Genomic DNA, 20,288 nt, shown 5'->3' with positions numbered 1-20,288 from the left:
TATTGGACCCGTCTTATGGTGTGCCAACGACACCAATTAACTTCCCCAAAAAAAGAGATGAGCTACTATGCATATCTTTGCAACACAATATCCAAAGTTCAACAGGTCCAAGCCCAAAAAGAATTATTTTAAACAACTGCTTTAAAGGCCCAATCCCAAGCCCAAGCCCAAGATTAAAGCCTTCCCTTCCACAAAAATTGAGTGCCCCTTTGGGCCCAAATCACTAATCAAATTAGCTACTTTGAATTCAATTTTTCATTCATCCCAAACGGTTTTTTTAAACAAATATAAACTCATCTCAAATTTTGACCCAAAATTTGGTCACTACATGCTACATAATATAGATCATTCATCTACTTTTGAAGAGAAATACCTTCTAATATAAACTCATCTCAAATTTTGACCCAAAATTTGGTCGCTATATGCTACTTAGTATATTTTCTTTAAATTGTAACCCATCTTGTGGGGTTTTGATTCTTGGACCATATTAGTCATCACACCTTGAAAAAAGAGTTTAGTTATAGTAAAAATTCGAGTCCACCAACATGGTATTAGAATTAATTCTATAAATAGGCCAAAAACACATGACTAATGTTAAAGTAGGAACAAATTTGAGTGGTATGTCAAAAGTCTAAACTAAAAATGAAATTGAGAGAAAGGTTTTATATTGAGGATTCCTCAACTTAAATTTAGGACTCTTTACAAAAATAAATAAATAAATAAATTGAATTTATGACTTGTAGAGCCTTGATTTTAATAATATATTTTATTAATAGCATATCTATTTAATATTCGATTATCATAAAATCAAAAGAAAGGTGTATTGCGTTACTTACCTCTCATGTTCTGATACTTGCAAAAAGGAAAATTTGTGATGACCCTTACTTTTATTTTAAATTTTTTTCAAGCCTGATGAAAGCCTTATTATTAATATTAATTTTTTTTTTTTTGAAGGGGAAATTTAGATTTTAGCGAGCAAATTTAATCAAAATGATTCTAACGTAATTATAAAATAAAGAAAAAATAAATAGTTACCAAAAGTAAAATTTAAATGCTAATAATTGACCATGTAAGATTTATTTCATAAAATGCACTTTTAATAATAAATTATTTTGAGTTAAAATTAGATTTTAGTGACCAAAATTAAAAATAATAATTTTAAAATTACAAAAAAATTAATAGTCATCTATCCAAAGAATATATTTACATAAATACTCAAACATAATAGTTATTTTCAGTTTTTGAACTTAGATTTCTATTATCTACTACCTGTCCTAAAAAAAGAAAAAGCCTCTTTGGGTCAATGTAAGATTAATTTATCACCATTTTAGGACAATTATAATTAAATTTAGCCAGTAAAATTTATTTTTTCTTATTTAATGTACAGACGAGAATAAAAAAATAGAAAGAAAATGTTTTTTTATCAAGTGGACAATAATTTCCCATTTACAGACTGTTTCAAAGTTTAGAGTACTAAAATGGTTTCTCCATTTCCCTAAAAAGTTTCGGTGCCAGAGAATCGGATGCGACGCCGTGTTCATGGAGGACGATAACCCTCAAGGTTCATGTAGATACCACGATTCTGTGAGTGCCTTCTTCAATTACAATCTCTCTCTACACTTTTGTCAAATTTTGTTTGAATACTTATGGCTTCTGTTAATTCTGATTAGTGTTTCTTCATCTTCGTTGATTTAATAGTTCATAAAATTGATGAACAGGATTAACTTGATATGTACATATAGTAATTATATATACACTGTTCACACATACACACACGAGTATTTGTGTGGGTTTATGTATGCATATAGCTATATGTGCCCTTAATTAAGCTAATTAAAATGCGGATGCAAAGATTTGTTTGTGATTATTGGTGGTGAAACTATTGGAACTTTAATGAACTTTAATGAACTATCTGTAGTTGTAATTTGAGAATGTACTTGTGTACTTGAAATTACATTGATTCTGACTTTGATGGTAACCTTTATTTATTTATTTATTTGCATGACGGTACTAATTGGTTCATTTATGGATTATATGGGTTTCTTTGAAGGGGGTAATGTCAAAGATTCATGCTATCTTTTTTCTCACCATTCCGAAAAAGGGAAATTCAAGGAGATGTGTTAAAATTTCTACTAGTCATATATCTCGAATTACATTAAAAAAGTTAAAAAGTTTCTGGCATTATATAACAAATTAGAAGTTTCAGTTGAAGATTGCGTGCTAATATTAGCCTAATTTAGCTAAGTTTTGTTTGTTGATTTCCTAGAGTTCTCTTCTGAACTAGCTGCTGCTTAGTTTATAGTAGCCTTTACTGTTTAGAATCTTTGTCTGAAGCGTTTAATGTTTGTTAATTCTTTGCTGATTTTCAATTCTGATGACTAGATTTGGAAAAGTTGGTTGGGAGGATTTTGATTATGGAAGATAGCATCTATGACATCGTAAGTGGTTTTGCTACACTATTGAACTTAGACTGTGTTGACATGTCCCTTCTTCAACTGTATAGATTATAGAAACTTATACTGTGACCTCCACCAATTTGCTGGGTCAAATCTTACACATTTCTTTATGTTATCTTATGAAATGTTGTATATATAAGAAGACACTCTAACATTGTTTGTATAGTGCAGACCTCTTATATTGATAGAATCAATTTTGAAATATGAAGTCCTTAATGTGCATTTGCTAATTAAGCTCTCTCATCATGCATGATTGGGCTAGGTTTTGCTGCGTGGGCATATCCATTTCATCAGGGTGTAAGTTGAATTTTCATCCATCTAATTAGAGATTCCCTTTCTCCTTTTCTGATTACACTATGTACTATCATCCTTGACATATTTCCAGAATTTTAACATGAACATTGTATTTTCCAGCCTCTATTTCATGATGGGATCAAAGAATATGTCATGATTTCAGCTTATTTCTAGAAATTCCAGGGTTTGCACTGAAGTTTCTTTTTAAGCCCATTGCCCCAATGTGAGAATTTTAATGTTGGTACGTTAGATTAATGTGTATTAGAAATAGGCCATAAACTAAATCACAACACAGGAATTCTGTTACTGATAAACTGCTTGATACATGGCACCACAACATGATTTTGAGTTCCAATATGATCATGTACGTTTTGAAATTATTGCATTCGATCCTATTAACACTAGAGTCTATTTGTTTTTATTGATACTTGTTTGAAGAAAAGAAAAGATGGAAATCAAAGGCAGCAAAGGAAAAATGAGATGGAAATCACATACGTAACAAAGAACAAGATTTATGTGGTTCAACAAATTATCAAGAAAAGAAAAGATTACAACTATCAACGGGTTACCAAGAGGTATTTAACACTGACGAAATACACTCACTCTTTGGCCCTCACTAGCTTCACTCTATTTTTCCTCTCTCTTTTTTCTTCACTCTAATTTTTTTTTTTTCATTCGGCTCTTCACACCACATTCTGTTTTACCATGCCTATATTTATAGGCGGCTATTACCGTGTTTAGCCAAAGGCACATGTAACGTGCCAACACAATCCTCTTGTTACAACCAATCACAACACATTCTTTCTTTTCCTTTCACTTCGGCACCTTTTACAACTCACTGGATTTACTGCATTCACAGTTTCACACTGCACCTCATTTTTTTTTTTTTTTTTTCCTAATACAATGCTGCCACTACATTTAATGCACACTCTTCCAGTCTTCCTTTCACCATTCATCATTCACCATTCACCAGCACACGCATCACTCGTCCAATTAATTTGAGCAAACTCTGCAAGAACTTTAGGTGCGCTTGGTGACTCGGGAACATTAAGGTTCAACTCAATAGCAACTTCAACGAAGAATGATATTGATTTCTCTGATAATTCCATATGGCAATTTTAAAATGTCAAGTGAAGTAGACAATTATGCCATCATCATTATCCTTGTCTTAATCCCATATGGAATGGCTGGTCGCATGAATTCTCTTTTTTCAATTTTTTATTACAAGCCTCTCTTACAACTACAATATTTAACTTTTTGAAATCATTTTTAATGATTTCATCCCATGTTATATGTAAATTAGTCTCCCTCTTCTTACCGGAGCATCTATAGATTTTCTTTGGTTATGTCCATACTACCTCAGTCTATTTTCTCACATCTTATCACTAATAGGCGTCACTCCTAATTTCTCCTCACATTGTGATTATTAACCTTTCTCTTGTAGTCACCCCTATCGTCTATCTTAACATCCCCATTTTTTCCCCTAGTTAACATCCCCATTTTCACTACATGAATTTGTTGTTCTTGTTTCTTTTTAAAGCCCAACACTCTGAATCATATAAAATAGTTGTCCTAATAAATGTTCGATAAAAATTTTCTTTTAATATGTGTTATTCTTTTATTGCATAAAATTTCACTAGCATGTCTTCATTTTGTCCAATCTGTTCCAATTCTACTAATTATATCACCATCAATCTCACAATTCTTTTGTATTTTTGACCCTAACTATCGAAAATGGTTATTTTGGATAATCTTTTACTTTTGAAGCATGATTATTATGTCACCAAAATCCGGCTCTTTAGTAAATTTACATTCCATATATTCAGTTTTAATAATTAACTTGATAGTAATGCTTCATAATGGAGCGATTTAATGTAAGTTTGTTTGAAGTGTTAGGTCGGGCATGCTTCCTGAACACAATAAATAATTAATGTCAGAGATCTTTGTTGGATCTGTTCCTAACACTCTTTAGTAATTCTTTGAGAAGTGCATTCCTCTTTTCTTTTTTATGATGTCTGCTTGCATCAATTTCAAATGAGGAAAAGAAAATCATGGTTTGCCCTTGGTGCGAAATTTCTTCTGCCTGTTTCTACGGTGAATAACCATGGTACTGATATATGTGCTTGTTACCTCTTGCATGAATAGGTGGATTAAATTGTCAAGTGTTTCTTTCTTTCATTGATTATCAATATTTTCAAGGGTGAATTACATTGACACCCCCTCATGTTTGGCCAAATATCATACCGAAACACCTTTAAAAAATAACTATCACTCACATTACAAAAGTTTGATCCGTTTTTCACTCCTACCCCAAAAGTTACTTTTCAGATGTGTCAAACCACTTTGTACATGTAAAAAGACATTGTTAGCCGTTTGACTTTGATTTGACTCATTATAATGTTTTTTTGATGATAAAATGACATTTCTACCCTTCATTGTTCCATAAAATCAGTTACTAGCCGTTGCATTTTTGTAGAAGGGTTTGGTTTTTATATAGATTTGTCTCATTGGGTGTCTTTTTTGTGTCTCATATCTGCCTGAATTCGAAGTTTGGCTTTAGAGAAAATCGAAGACAATGTTGCCTCAAAAGCAAGCAGAGGAAGCTATTGTCCCCTACATTGAGATAGAGCATGAGGGAAGAAGAGAAGCAGCAAGATCATCACTCCATTTCCAGTGTCAAGAAAATACTCTGGCCTGGTGGGTCTGCTTGGGACGCTTGGTTCAGTTGTCCTTCTAATCAAGTAATATATATTTTTCATGTGCTTCGAATTCAAGGTCCTCCTAAATAGATCGTTTGGTGCAAATCCAAATCCAACCTTATCAAAACAAGTGGCAGCATGTACAAATTACGTACTTTAATATTCCAAAGAAAAAGATTGAGGGTTTTTACGGCTCAGACACTGGATTGTGTTTGCTTTTTTAGAGCCGAATGAGTCTAGCTAAAAATGGACAGAAGTTTGGTGTTGAATGCCCCCAAAAATTACAGTAGTTATAGAAGACAAGAAAGAACCAATACTGCAAACTGGAACTATTTAGAATGGAACATCACTTACTTTAATTTACCTAATTGTGGAAAACGTCAAAACTTTCTTGAAACCTAGTTAATTGAATATGTAATTGAAAACTTCTTCAATAATGAATAGTTATCTGGACCATTCTAATTGAATGTATGGGTTCAAATAGGGGCTTGTGGCATTGATCACTTGCCTCTGCGATCCTGCATGGTGTAAAACTTAAAAAAAAAAAAAAAATGGGATTAGTAGAGGTTGGGAAGTAGGTGCATGGTTACCGGACATTGCGTTATTCCTTTGATTTGAGTTGGGGGCAATACCACAAGCAGGTGGGATCAGAAGTCAGAACAGTACATCAAGAATTCCAGGATTAAAGCACTAAACCAAACAGGCAGGGGAAACTGGACATGTCATTTTTGGTGATTGTTAATCAAGTTGATGTTTAGATTGGATTCTTGTTAAGAATGACTATCATGAAAAAACTTCTTATCTCGTGGTAATTGCATTCACACGATAATTTCTATAAGTCATTTGGGGTAGTTTTGTCATAAAAAAATTGAAACACCTTTGTTGTAAATCAACAAGAAGTCAAAAGGGTAACATAGTCATTTTGTATGTAAAGTATTCTTGCACCCGTAAAAAGTGACATTTGGGGGTGGAAGTGAAATACATTTGAGTGAGTGTAATTTACCTTTTATACAAATATCCACAATTTATATACGTGTGTTTATATATAGAAAGAGGAGAGAGAGAAAGGATGGTGTATTTGGCGCGATCCGAATCCCCTCCTGTGGCGGAAATCACATGACCTAGCCTTAAAATGTTGATGTTTGGAGGTACAGTTGGAGGTAACTTAAACCTAATTAAGGCGGTATTTGTCCCTTCCTTTAAATAACCTGTTTGTTTTTGAAAAATTAACCGACCTTCAAAATAAATCAACGTGAAGAAAATAATTGAAAAAAATTAAAAGATTTTCAATAGAGAAGAACAATGTGTGATTATATATATATATATATTTATATATATGTTTTGATTTTTGAGTGTATTTGGGTTTTTGTTCAAATTAGATATATATATATGAATTTAGGTACCACAGGATCTCCTCAACTATAGGGGATCCAAGTGCCATATTTGACCAAATTTGAAGGAGTGTTAATGTAATTTATCCTATTTTCAAACTAATTTCATGAAAAAAGAAGAAGAAGAAGTCTGTTTTAATGATTTTATTAAACCACAAGGTTGGTGCACTTGGTGCCGCGTAGACAAACATCTAATCTTTTTTAGCCAAATAGCTAGCCATATGAGTAATAAATCACATGAGATTAACTCATCGAATACCAATCCAAGGCTAACTTCCATTCCGTGGTTCCACTTGTTTGAATCCAGACAGGTTGGAAAAACAGCAAAAAGAGAGTCTCTTTTAAGCTTTTATTCCCCCCCAAACAAAAAAAAAAAAAACTTTATTCCCCCCCACACCCCCCTCCCCCCCAAAAAAAAAAAAACTTTCGAGTAAAAATCCCACTTTCGGTCTCCAATGCAAAATGTAGAAAAAAACCATTTAGACTTCAGCTACAACTTAACCTTCCTTATCTTTTAGCATTTTTGGTTACAAAAATGTTATCCGGACCACTCATGGAAGTGTTTGGTTCCATCACCACGGCTACGTAGTGGGATAATTGGCTTCTTTAATTACCATCTTTATAATATATATATATATATATATATTGAAAGGTAAATCTTTATGATATTATCTTAATTGAAAAGAAAAGAAAAGAAAGGAAAGTGACAATCTTTAATTAGTAATGTGAACTAAAAAGCAACAATCAGAAACCAAACAAGGGATCATCAACTTTTAAACAGCAATCATTGACGTCCCCAACTTGATCTGTGCTTAATTTTTCGACCATGTTTTTTTATTAATATCTTTTCAAATTAGTCCCCATGCAAGTATACAACTGCTACTTAAAAAAAAATAAAAAAAGGCAGTTAAACGGAACTGCATGAAATACAAGTGAAATCATATGCGGTAGAAGACGATGAAATACAAAGTGAAAAAGAATTCTTATGTCATCTAAAGAAATGGTAGAATTAAGAATTCTAACTGTTCTTCATTGCCAAAAAAAAAAAATTTACCAAAGATGGATATATACAAAAAAAAAAAAAAAAAAAAAAAAAATCCAAAAAAAGAAGAAGAAGAAAAGGAAGAAAGAAAGAAAGAAACAACACAGTAGACAATCAACATGCACGAAGGAATTTGAAGCTAAATGAGAACGTCTTGTGGCTAACTATTACAAGGGGGTCTTGTCCCACATTGAATTCGGATAGGGAAACAAATAGAAATATAAAGGTTGAATGTTAACTCCACCTAAAAATTTCAACTTTTGGATCAGATCACGAAACACCCAACCCATTACAGACGCTAAGCGTAGCATTAAGAGATTTGCCCTATTAATAATTGTAATATACGAGTTAGCCTCAAAGTCCTTCAATAAAATATTTATTTTTCATGCAAAATATCACCTCTTGTAAGTGATCAAACTAGCCTTGCAGCAACATTAAGCAATGGGTGGGTTACATGCTAGCAAAGTGAAGTTCCTACATCTCAATATGTAAAACATATGCTTTAAGCATCTACCACTAGTGTGGATAAGATCTAAATGAAGGTTCCCTATAATACTGTTAGGTGTTACAATACAATAATTCAGTTTTGTTAATTTCACTTGCTTTCTGAGCATTAAAAGTAGGCAATGACTACTATTGCACTTCTATTTCTCCCTTCAAAACAATGCGCGCACCAGAACCTTCCCGCCTGTTTGTTCGACATGATCAATAAAATCATGACCTTCTTCAAAGATTTTTGCTCAAATTTGTATATCTTCGTTGTCCCATATCTGTCATCATTATAAAGTAGTTTCTAAAAAAGGTTTCACAGAAGTTGATAATGCATGGCACGATAGTTGTACACTCAGCCTAAAAATACCAAATTTTGAACCTCTTCGATCTTCCGCTTGCTACATCCAAGGTTCGCAGTCGTGGTATCGGTCGCAGTGTAATAGAATGGAACCAGTATTGATGTTACATAACGAAATCGATTACCGCAATCGTAAAATTTTTCTAGCTTACACAGTGCTTAAAATAGAGTGATACACAAATTTTGACAACATGCATCATCCAATAAAAATGAACTTTTAATAAATTTTAGTGATTTTTATTGAATCTTTGTAGATCATATGGCCTACTTATAATTTTTGATTCGTGGTCTTAATTATATCTTTATTTGTATGCATGGTTAAGTTTTATATCATATTAATTTTTTTTTTGAAAATTAAAACAATTACGTACACGTCCTATTTCCACCGAGATTCGAACCCCAAATCTCTCCTTTGAGGAGAAAGAGGTGATACCGCTTGGTCAATTGATTATTTGGTTATATCATATTAAGTTGCACGGTTAGAGTGGATCAATATAATGTACACCAGTTATTGCATAAAGTTTGTTCCCACATTGAAAAAATGTAATTAAAAAAAAAAAAAGAAAAAAAAAATGTAATTACTCTTAGAAATGTTTTTAAACATTACTGAAGGGATGCTGAGTTATAAATAGAAAGCATCCTCTCTCCAGTGGCCCAGCAATGGCACTTGGCAGGTTAAAATGGCTGATTTGTTCAAAACCCGGCTGGTGCACTCAATCAGCAAATATGTGCATTTTACAAAAAAAAAAAAAAAAATGAAAAAAAAAAAGAAATAAAATAAATTTGACAACAAAAATACTAACCAAAATTTTTTTGGTGCAATGATACAAAGCTGGGTGCAATGATAGAAATCTTCAGTTTCAGCCTAAGTTATGAAACACCTTAAAAAATATTGTAAATGTGTAATCCAAACTCAAGGGTAATCATTTGTTGCCGCGGATATAGATTACGGACGCGTTACGCATAAGTTAAGAATAAAATTTTGACAGAAAATTATTTGTTGATTACTTGACATATTTGTTGAATGTTTACCCCGGGTAATTACTCTCCCTTCTCATTCTCACTCTTAAAACTTTGTTGATTAAAATTGAACTTCTTGTGATCTATTTATAGACATCCAATTCTACATTAATGTCTTAATTAATTATCTTTTGTAAAACTTTTTGTATATTCTAAAATATTCTTTCAAAAAATACAAATATGTACTCACTTGTATATTCTATAATATTCCAACACTCTCCATTCTTTCATACTTTGCAAAACGTGTAAAACTCTAGAACATCAGTTGCTTCACCCTACTCATCATTCCACGGTGTTAACTTTGTATTTGTGCAAAAACAGCTCAAGACCAGTACGCTTCATTTATTAAATTTATTGGAAACAGTAAAAAAAGAAAATAAATGATTTTTTTAATAGATTTTTTAGAGTTTAAATAAGAGGAAAAGTACCTTCTTCCATATTTTGCAGTCAATTTAGCTATGCGTACAATATACTATTGCATAGATGATGTTTATTAAAACTTGAGAATAGCTCTTTCAATAGAACTCATCAATCAAAAATAGGAAAAAAAAAATTAGGAGAAAAAAAAAAAAGAAGAGAAAAATAAAATAACAAGTCCTATTCCTTAAAATATAATACAACTTAACACCATCAATTTAAAGAAAAAAACAAAGGGGAAAAACAGATAGAATGATGAGGTCAAGCTCTTTGAGAGAGAGCAAGTGGCATGATATTGTTTATTTTGGGTCTAGGTTTACACAATTGTACTTTTAGAGTTTTATTCAAAACAATTTTATTCTTAAGTTTTCCCCAAAAAAATCTCATATCATTTAGAAATAGTATTAACACTTAAAAAGTACTTCACCTAGACGCTAATCGCAGCTGATCTTCTACTATCAGCTGATTTGTCCATTCACTCAATTGGCAAGGTTGGTTGATTTCTGTATGTGTGACTCATTTTTTGCCAATAGTGACTGATATTTTGGCCAACCTTCATCGCAACAAATTTTCCCCCACCACAAAAAAAAAAAAAAGAAAAAAGAAAAAATAGAAGGTACCCGCATATCTATCCATCACGTTGTCACATTAACAATTAACTTCATCCACTTCGGATATAGTCCAGCGGTTTACTCGCTGGACTTTAGAGCTTAGTAAGTCTAAGATCTAGGGTTCGCGTCCCGCTGAGTGTTTTTGGTGGCTAGCCTCCGCTGGCCTTTGCAGTGACTTACCCGACCCGGGTGGGGAAGTGCCTTTCCGGGTTCTCGGGGATTAGTCGGGTTGTTGAGTTGCCCTAAGGGTTCGTGCCATCCCGGACACCTCGAGTTAAAAAAAAAATAATAATAATAACTTCCCAAAAAAAACATAGCTACTATACATATCTTTGGAGCGCAATACTAAAAAAAAAAAAAAAAGGGTGTGCATGGTGTGATAGGCAATTTTGACACAAATATGCATTGGACACTATTAAAAGTGTGCTAGCTTCTCTCTCTCTACACAATACTCTCTATGCACCGTCTTTTGGGTCTTCTCGTGAGTTTGATTTAAGTATTAATCGAGGGTGATGAGGGATATGGGAGTGTGTGTTCCTCACCCCGTTGAGGTTCTCTGTTTATCAGAGATGAGGTTGTCTCCATGGTAGTATTTAGGTGGGTTAGTTTCCATATTTCCTTTTGTTTGTCGATCTTGTGTGTTGTTTCGCCGGAGGGGCTCTTGTGCGTGGTTGGTGGTCCCATCCACTTCTTTGGTTGATGGATGGATTGTTATCCCATCTTTGCTGCTTTTTCCCTTTGATTAAAGTATTATTAAAGTGTTGTTGGCTGTGTTTTATGTGCTAACTTTTTCTCTGTGGTGTTGTGTTTTTTGGACTCTCTGTTGGCCTTCATTTGTCACTATTTATCCGAGTGTGGCCTCTCTCCGGACTTCCATGGCGGGTCCTCTTATCAACAGCAATGAATGTATGGGTTGGGTGTTGCAGGTCATTCCCCTTATATCCTCGGCATATATGGTATCCTGTGGGGTTGGACCTTGATTGGGGACTTAGTTCGGGAGCCGTTGTACTATCGGCCCTGGTGTTATTCTAGGCGCTAGTTTCATCCCCGCTTTCTTTGGATTGGTTGTTGCAAATTGGTCGCCGACCAGTCAGCTGGTTTGATAGTCGATTTGTCGGCTTAGTGGGTCAGTACATCCTTGGTGGACCGGGTTGGTGCTGATGTCGTGGCGGATGTTGTTGAAGTTTCTTGTGAAAGCTTTCCGCTGGCTTGTGGTGGGCCAGAGGCACATGACGGTTTTAGATTTTTGGTTGACGGTGTTGATTTATTTATGGTTTGGTACGTTTTCCTATAATGGTATATGCCTTTTACTAAGCACTTGTGTGGTTAGGGTCAGGAAGACCATGGGCATGTGCGGATTTACAGTACGTTTCTGGCCCACCACTTTATTTTCTTTCTTGGATAGGCAAAACCTCTGGGGCTTCGTTGATAATATATTTATTTGTGGACTTCCTTGAACAACATTACGCTTCGTATTGTGATGTCATCCTCAATCCTTGATATTGGGCTCTGCTGTATTTCAATATCTTGCCTTTATAGAGTTGTCTTTTTGTCTTGGATCTCGTGGGTGCAAGCACTCCCATTTTCACTGACATTCTTTTAAGCTTTAGGTTTTTGTTAATTTTGCTGGGTGTTAGTTTTGTTTTGGGAGGTTTTATATCTAGTGTTTTCTTTGATTCATCTGTGATTTTTGTTCTTGCTTGTGTAGATGCCGTATGGAGGGTTTTTTGTCAAGGCGCAAAAATAAAAAAATAAAAAAATATGGTGTGATACGCAGGGTGTTGGTGTTTGCGGCTAAATGGCCCAAATTAGAGTCCCAATCTCATATATATATATATATATCAACTGCAAAATAAAAAAAATAAATACTATAATAAATGGTGTGCAATATATTATATTTATCTTCAACTAAAACTTAAGGTTATTTTTAATCAAGCAACCAATAAAAATCATAACAGCAAAAAAACATAACATCCATTAGATAGTTTATAGCATGTAATTGTATCAAAAGTTCATGAAAGTAACGCCATGCAATGTACGGTGTTTTTCTAAGCACTTTTTATTTCTTGATGTTCTTTTTTTAGGCTCCGTTTGTATATATATATGAAATAAAATAAAGAAAATGATAATATTAATTATGAGAGAAGAGAAAAGAAATGAAATGATACTACTCTAAATTAGGAGAGAAAAGAAAAGAAAGAAAATAATAATAATAATAATAATCTCTATTTATGTTTGGACAGATAAGAGAGAAAAGAAAATTAAAATATTCATATTTGGATAAGATTAAGGAGCGAAAAAAAAAAAAAGGGTAAAGTGCATTAAACCCCCTTGAACTATTGGTTATTTGTAAGAAACCCCCTGAACTACAAAAAACCCTCCCGAACTATGATTTTGTTGCAATTTACTCCTTTGAACTATTGATCATTTGCAAGAAACCCTCCTGAACTACAAAAAACCCCCCTGAACTATGATTTTGTTGCAATTTACCCCCATGACATCAGATTCCGGCACCGAAAATTTTGAAAGACTAGTTTACCCTTAAAACACACTGCGTCGTTTTAACTTATACACTCCTTACATTTTTTTTTCCTGCCAAAAGATGTTTTTCACCCAACACAACCCAAAACAAAGAGCTAGAGAGAGAGAGAGAAGAGATTAAAGAAATTCGAGGTCGGCGGGATGGCTCAGTCTCGGATGATGGCGGCTTGTGCGCGGAGGACTCGGCTGTGATAAGAGCTCGATTGACTCGGCAGTGAACTGTGGAGGCGGCGGTGAGCTCAAGGGGGCTCGGCGGTGAACTATAGACGACTAGGTGCTCGAAACACGGACGACGGTGTGCTCGGCTATGAAGATGGCGGAATGGGCCGACGAGCTTGGAATGGATGATGGAATGGACCGGCGAGCAAAGTGAGCTGAATGGCGAGCAAGGCGGTGACGGCGATGGGCTGACGCAACGGTGCAAAGAAGTGCGATATATATGGCCGACGGATTTGGTGGGTGGTGCAACGGCTATGATGGAGCTATGACAGGAGACCCACCGATCCCAGCAACAGATTCCTTGGCTTATCCAAATACTCCTCAGACGACATCTGCTACCTCGATCCTAGCCACAAATTTCTCGGCTTCATTGTCCCTTTCAGTCAATCAATTCGCGCGGATGGGGTAAACTGCAAAAAAACATATAGTTTAAGAAGGTTTCTTGCACATATCCTAATAGTTCAGGGAGGTTTTTTTTGTAACTTTTATAGTTCAGGGGGGTTTCTTGCACATACCCCAATAGTTCAGGGTTTTTGCAACTTTTATAGTTCAGGGGGGTTTCTTGCACATACCCCAATAGTTCAGGGGGGTTTAATGCACTTTACCCTAAAAAAAAATGATAATAGTCAAATTACTATCATACTCTTTTAATTAGTTTGGATATGGGTGGAATAACAATTTTTTCCTTCTAATTATCAAGGGTAATTTTGAAATTATAAAAATACTACTTAATCACCATACTTTCATTCTTTATCTTGTTATTTTTTGAGTGATATCATTTGAGGGTTAAGAATCCCTTGAAACTCCTTTAGTTCTCTTTACTAAAGCCATCTAACCGCATTTCTTCCTCTTCTCCAAACACATTTCTTCCTCTTCTTATCCTTTCTTTTCTTTCCCCATCCCTTCCAATCATCCCATCCAAATGTACTCTCATGATTCTGTTCATATTCCGTCCATGAATATAGCCAATCACAAGTGTACGTGGAAAGAAATGATTCCATCCTTAAATTTAGGACTAAAATAATTCTCTTGTTATTCTTAAATATGATGACAAATATAACTACATGTGAAAATTAAATTAATAGACTAACAATAAAAATAATATTCTTGTAACGACCCAAACCAACTGGATCCGGATCATTAAACGGGTCATTGCCTAACCCTAGATCATCCAAGGGTAATACGGTCCTTTCACTTTAAATTTGTATTTTAAAGTTCAACAAGGGCAAGATAGTCATTTGTCACAATTCTAATGGTTTGGGACTCCAAGGGTATAATAGTCTGTTACTCGTGTCACAAAATAAATAAAATAAAAATCCAGGGCAATATAGTCTTTTCCTTGTTAAAATATGATTATTGTATTTTAATTGGGTCATCAGGTAAATACTCACAACATCAGTTGGGTGCCAAAGTGTAATTAGGGAAACTAAATAGAAATTACATATGAGACAGGAACTGGTCGACGTATATACATTATACGTTAGCTGGTTTGGGTTATGAACAGTGGAAAACCCACTGCCGAGATACCGGTCGACGTATGGGATTTTACATCGACTGGTTTGGGACGTGCAAGATGAAAAACTTACTGTCAGGATATCGGTCGACGTGTGGGAAGCTACACGTCGATTGGTTCACGCTACTCGGTCGACGTATGGGATTTTACGTCGACTGGTTGGGTTATCCTCACTCACTGTCACCGAGATACACCAACTTTCAAAGCCAATCACCCACACCACTACACTCACTTACATACTTAAACACATTTTAACATCTAATTACTATAACAACAACCACATTATTAACGTAATTTACAACACGTTATAGAAAATACACTAAAAGATTTAGTGTAACCAAAACTTAATTACATTACCCAAAATGGACCTAAATATATTACATGTTACAAAACAATGCATTTTAAGCCAACACTTTACAAAATTAGGCCCAATTACAAAGATAGCAAAAAGAAACATTTTTCTACTCCTAGCTACAGCAAGGGTGGATTGTTGTCCGCTATTTTTTTTTTCGTATCTTGAAAAATGTTAAATAAAAAGGGGTAAGCAATTGCTCAGTAGGTGGTGCTTAAGACACAGCTCTTGTGACCCCATGAATCCAAACAATGAATAGGACAATAGGAATTAGGGTCATGCAAAGCCGGGTAAAAATACAATATCAATCTCAAGTTCAAAACAATTAAATGTCGTACCATGAATGCAATGCCGTGCATGTCACTCTCCATTTTCAGAAAAACATCCGTCATTTCACAAACTGTTAATATAACCCGCCATTTGGTGACTTCGCAGCAACATGAGAGAAGGATTGGCTACTGTCCCTGAATTTTGGTACCCCCGCAACGTCATTTTGGGCCCAAATAGCTCAACCAGGCTAGAGCAATCTCCCTAATTCCCTCTAGGTTATATTAACACACCGGCCCTTTGGTCACTCCGCGGCGACCGGGTTTCTCAAAACCACTTTCATAAAATTTCTTCCTAAAATCCCCTTTTTATTTTCATTCAAACACTTGCCTTTTTTATTCATACCCAATGCCATGGGATGCATGTCATATTTTTCTCCAATAATATGAGCATAAAAGAAATTCATATTACACAATTTAACATGTTCTTTTATAGCAACATCTAGAAGGTTAGTAGACATCATAGGTATGTAAATTAATATCTAAGCATGCTTTTCACCTAAATTCATTAACACATATAGTCATAGATTTTTTAGCACAACAATCATGTTATTTTCAAGGCAATCAATTAAAGTAAAACATTCTTTTCATATCAATTTAATTATTTCACATAATCATATGTTTCATCTACACAATTCTAGTTACTTTAAAAGATAATCAACACAAATTAACATGTTAGGACATAAACCAAGTAAAATCAACTCACTAAGGTGCAAGATTGTGTGGATTAGGGACCTTTATCTCAAAAGCAATGAAAAGCCCCAAATTTCTTCCTCAACCCTAGAATTTAGAAGTCCCTTAAATGATGATCAAATTGAAATTGGCTCCAATCAACTCGTAGTTCTCGTCGTAAGCTTCGAATAGCCGCAAACGGCTTCCAAAATTACCAAGGATTGAAGGAGGAATCAAGATCTTAAGATTTATGGCCAAAAGAAAAAAGAAAATTCAAGAAGAGGAAGTGAGAGAGAGAGTTACGGGAATGAGGAGGAAATGAGACCCAAATGGTCTCCTAAAAAGCTAAGGTGGGTCTCACCAACCAAATTTTATTTTCCTTTTTTTTTTTCTTTATAATTCCCACCACATGCACACATAAAGACATATTTAATTTTAACACTTAAAACACAACAAATAAGAATAAAAAATGATGCAAATGGATCCAATCAAAATACCCGTACGCAACAGTCCCGGTAACGGGGCCCACACGGAACTGTCCGGCCTGAAAAATTGAAAAATACCGAAAATTGAAAACATCACAATTCTTAAGACAGAATTGAACGTGTTTAGCAAATTAGCATTGAAGGGTCTCTTGACGGTTGTCTTTTAACGTACAATAATTTTTTTTTCACTAATAGGAGCACTCTTAAATTAGAGAAAAAAATAAATTTTACGCTCCGTCTGGTAAGAATGAAGGAAGATAAGATGGTAAGAATGAAGGAAGATAAGAGTGGAGGGAAGATAGAAAAGAAAAAACAAACTTTATTTGTTTGACAAAGAAGAAACAAAGAGAGAAAAATAAAGAGGACGGTGAGTCATCTTCCTCCATCACCACCTCCATCACAAATTTTCATCTCTCTAAATATATAGAGTTATAATAAAAGTTTTTAAATTACAATTTTTTTCTATAATTAACATTCTCTCTTATCTTATTTCCTATCATACAATTAACATGAAATGTAGAAGAAATCTAAAAGCCAAAAAAAAGTTTCTAAATAAGCAAATGAAAATGACAATCAAGGGGATATCTATGGAGAAACTGGTGCCTTTGGGTCAACCCGAACCGCCATCAAGTGCACTTGTTCAGCCCTATTAGTCATCAATTGTACATTCCATTCATATAAAATGAGAACTCTAAATTTAATTTCTATTCAATTAACTTTAAACTCACCTAAAAACAGTTTTAAACAAATAAATATATTATGTTAATATGCTCTTAAAAAGAAAGGCATTTGATCTTGGACCCGCCTCAAATTTTGACCCAAAATTTGGATCATCTAACGAAGTTTCCAAGAAACTTCACTGCAATTTACAAGCAATCTTTTCTTTAAAATGGCAAGGATGTTAAACCATTACTGGTTCATAAAATAAGAAAATTCAAGTCCAACGACACGGTATTGGGATTAATTTGACATAATTTATTTCCTTTTAAGTTTAGACTTTTGGATCCATAACCACTCAAATTTCTTGCTAGTTTAACATTAGTCATTTGCTATTAAAACTTTCTTGGTCCTCCACTATGATAGTGATTTAGAAATATTAAAAAGGTAATTCCAAATTTCAAATAAGTTCATTAATAAGTGAAAAGTGAATAATGTTAATTCAGCATGGCAGATGTACAACCAAAAGTTTTAAAAAATAAAAATCTTCAAAAGTCATTTTTATGAAACACCTTAAAAAAAATTGTAAATATGAATTCCTATTTCTAGAGTACCCATATATGTTGGGGCGGATATAAACTATAAATGCGTTAAGTTAAGAATAAAATTTGATAAATTATATGTTGGTTACTAGGCATATTTGTTGAATGTTTAGCCCGAGTGATTACTCTCACTTCTCATTCTCAATCTTAAAACTTGTTGATGATAATTGACTTTGTTGTGATCTATTTATAGACATCCAATTCTACATAAATGTCGTAATTATTTATCTTCTGTAAAACTCTTTTGTATACCCTAAAAAATTCTTTCAAACCCTACAAATATAAACTCACTTGTATATTCTAAAATATTCCAACACTTTCCAATCTTTCATACTTTGCAAAACGTGTAAAACTCTAGAACTTCAGTTGCTTCACCCCTTCTCATTTCACGGTGTCAACTTGTAGTTGTGAAAAAACAGCGCAAGACGGTACGCTTCAATTAGTTAGATGGAAACAGTAAAAAGAAAATAAATGATTTTTTTAATAGATTTTTCAGAGTTTAAATAAGAGGAAAAGTACCTTCTTCCATTTTTTGCAGTCAAATCAGCCATGCTTACAATATATTATTGCATACAAGATGTTTATTAAAACTTGAGAATCAGCTCTTTCAATAGAACTCACCAATCAAAAATAGAAAAAAAAAATTAGGAGAAAAAAAGAAGAAGGGAAAATTAAAATAAAAAGTCCTATTCCTTAAAATGTAATACAACTTAACACCGTCAATTTAAAGAAAAAAGGATAAAAAGAGAGAATGATGGGGCCAAATTCTTTGAGAGAGAGCAAATGGTATGATATTGTTTATTTTGGGTCTAGGTTTACACATTTTTACTTTTTGAATTTTATCTAACACAATTTTACTCAAAATGTCACATATCATTTAGAGATAGTAATAACACATATAAGGACTTCACCTTGATGCAATGATGTTGATCCACATGTGGCTTATCTTCTACTAGCAGCTGATTGTCAATTCACTCAATTGACAAGGTTGGTCGATTTTTGTATGTGACTCATTTTTTGCCAATACCGATTGATATTTTGACCAACTTTCATCACAACACATTTCCCCCACCCAAAAAAAAAAAAAAAAAAAAAAAAATACCGGCATATCTATCCATCATGTTGTCACAGCAACAATTAACTTCCCAAAAAAACATAGCTACCATGCATATCTTTGGAGCGCAATACTATAAAAAAAAATGGGTGTGCATGGTGTGATTGTCCAGTTGTAGATTGTTGGTGTTTGTGGCCAAATAGTCCAAGTTAAGAGTCCCCCAGTCTCATATATATGTCAACTGCTTTTAACCTAAAAATAAATCAAAAATAATAATAAATACTATAATAAATGGTGTGCATATCTTCAACTATAACTTCAGGCTATTTTTAATCAAGCAACCAATAAAAATCGTAACAGAATAAAAATATAACATCCATTAGATAGTTTATAGCATGTATTTGTATCAAAAGTTCATGAAAGTCACGCCATGCAATTGTGGTGTTTTTCTAAGCGCTTTTTATTTCTTGATGTTCTATTTTTAGGCCCTCCGTTTCTATACTTAATAAAGAAAATGATAATATTAGTTATGAGAAGAAAAATAATAATAATAATAAAAATAATAATAATAATTAGCAGAGAAAAAGAAAGAAAGAAAATAATAATAATAATTTTTATTCATATTTGGATAGATAGAAAAGAAAAGAAAGAAAATTGAAATATTTATATTTGGATAAGATAATGGAGCGGAAAGGAAAAAAATAATAACAGTCAAATTACTAAAAAAATAATAACAGTCAAATTACTATCATACTCTTTTAATTAGTTTGGATATGAGTGGAATAACCATTTTTTTCTTTTAATTATTGAGGTAGTTTTAGAATTATAAAAATGCTATTTAATCTACCATCCTTTCACTCTGTATCTTCTTATATTTTTTGAGTGATATCATTTGAGGGATTCTTGTTCCATATCTTTTCTTTTCTCTTTACTTCACTAAAGTGATCTGAACACACTTCTTTCTTTTCTTATTCTTTTTTTTCTTTCCCTATCCCTTCCAATCATCCCATCCAAACATACTCTTATGATTTCGTTCATATTCCTTCCATGAATATAGCCAATCACAAGTTTACATGGACAGAAATGA

The 20,288-nt window shown here is 33.6% G+C and overlaps 2 long non-coding RNA genes across 5 annotated transcripts; one reads left to right on the top strand and one right to left on the bottom strand.

Moving 5' to 3' along the window:
• Window positions 1–1,440: 1,440 nt before the first annotated feature.
• Window positions 1,441–5,648, top strand: LOC132312600 (uncharacterized). 4 transcript variants are annotated; one of them, XR_009483302.1, is made up of 4 exons: window positions 1,441–1,584; window positions 2,383–2,438; window positions 2,719–2,753; window positions 5,300–5,648. It is a non-coding gene; the product is annotated as an uncharacterized LOC132312600 (long non-coding RNA). The 4 variants fall into 4 exon arrangements; XR_009483304.1 differs by having other exon boundaries at window positions 2,871–5,648; XR_009483303.1 differs by having other exon boundaries at window positions 2,719–3,325.
• Window positions 5,649–13,207: 7,559 nt separating this feature from the next.
• Window positions 13,208–16,911, bottom strand: LOC132312599 (uncharacterized). The gene is made up of 2 exons (XR_009483300.1): window positions 16,438–16,911; window positions 13,208–13,950 (listed from the first exon to the last, which is right to left on the bottom strand). It is a non-coding gene; the product is annotated as an uncharacterized LOC132312599 (long non-coding RNA).
• Between the last annotated feature and the right edge of the window lie 3,377 nt (window positions 16,912–20,288).

The sequence above is a fragment of the Cornus florida genome, unplaced genomic scaffold, assembly GCF_030987335.1.
Source record: "Cornus florida cultivar Cherokee Brave unplaced genomic scaffold, ASM3098733v1 CherokeeBrave_3.0.0_Hap2_Chr06, whole genome shotgun sequence".
Taxonomy (NCBI): Eukaryota; Viridiplantae; Streptophyta; class Magnoliopsida; order Cornales; family Cornaceae; genus Cornus; species Cornus florida.
The sequence above is the reverse complement of the archived record's forward strand: the minus strand, read 5'-3'. Positions and strand labels throughout refer to the sequence as shown.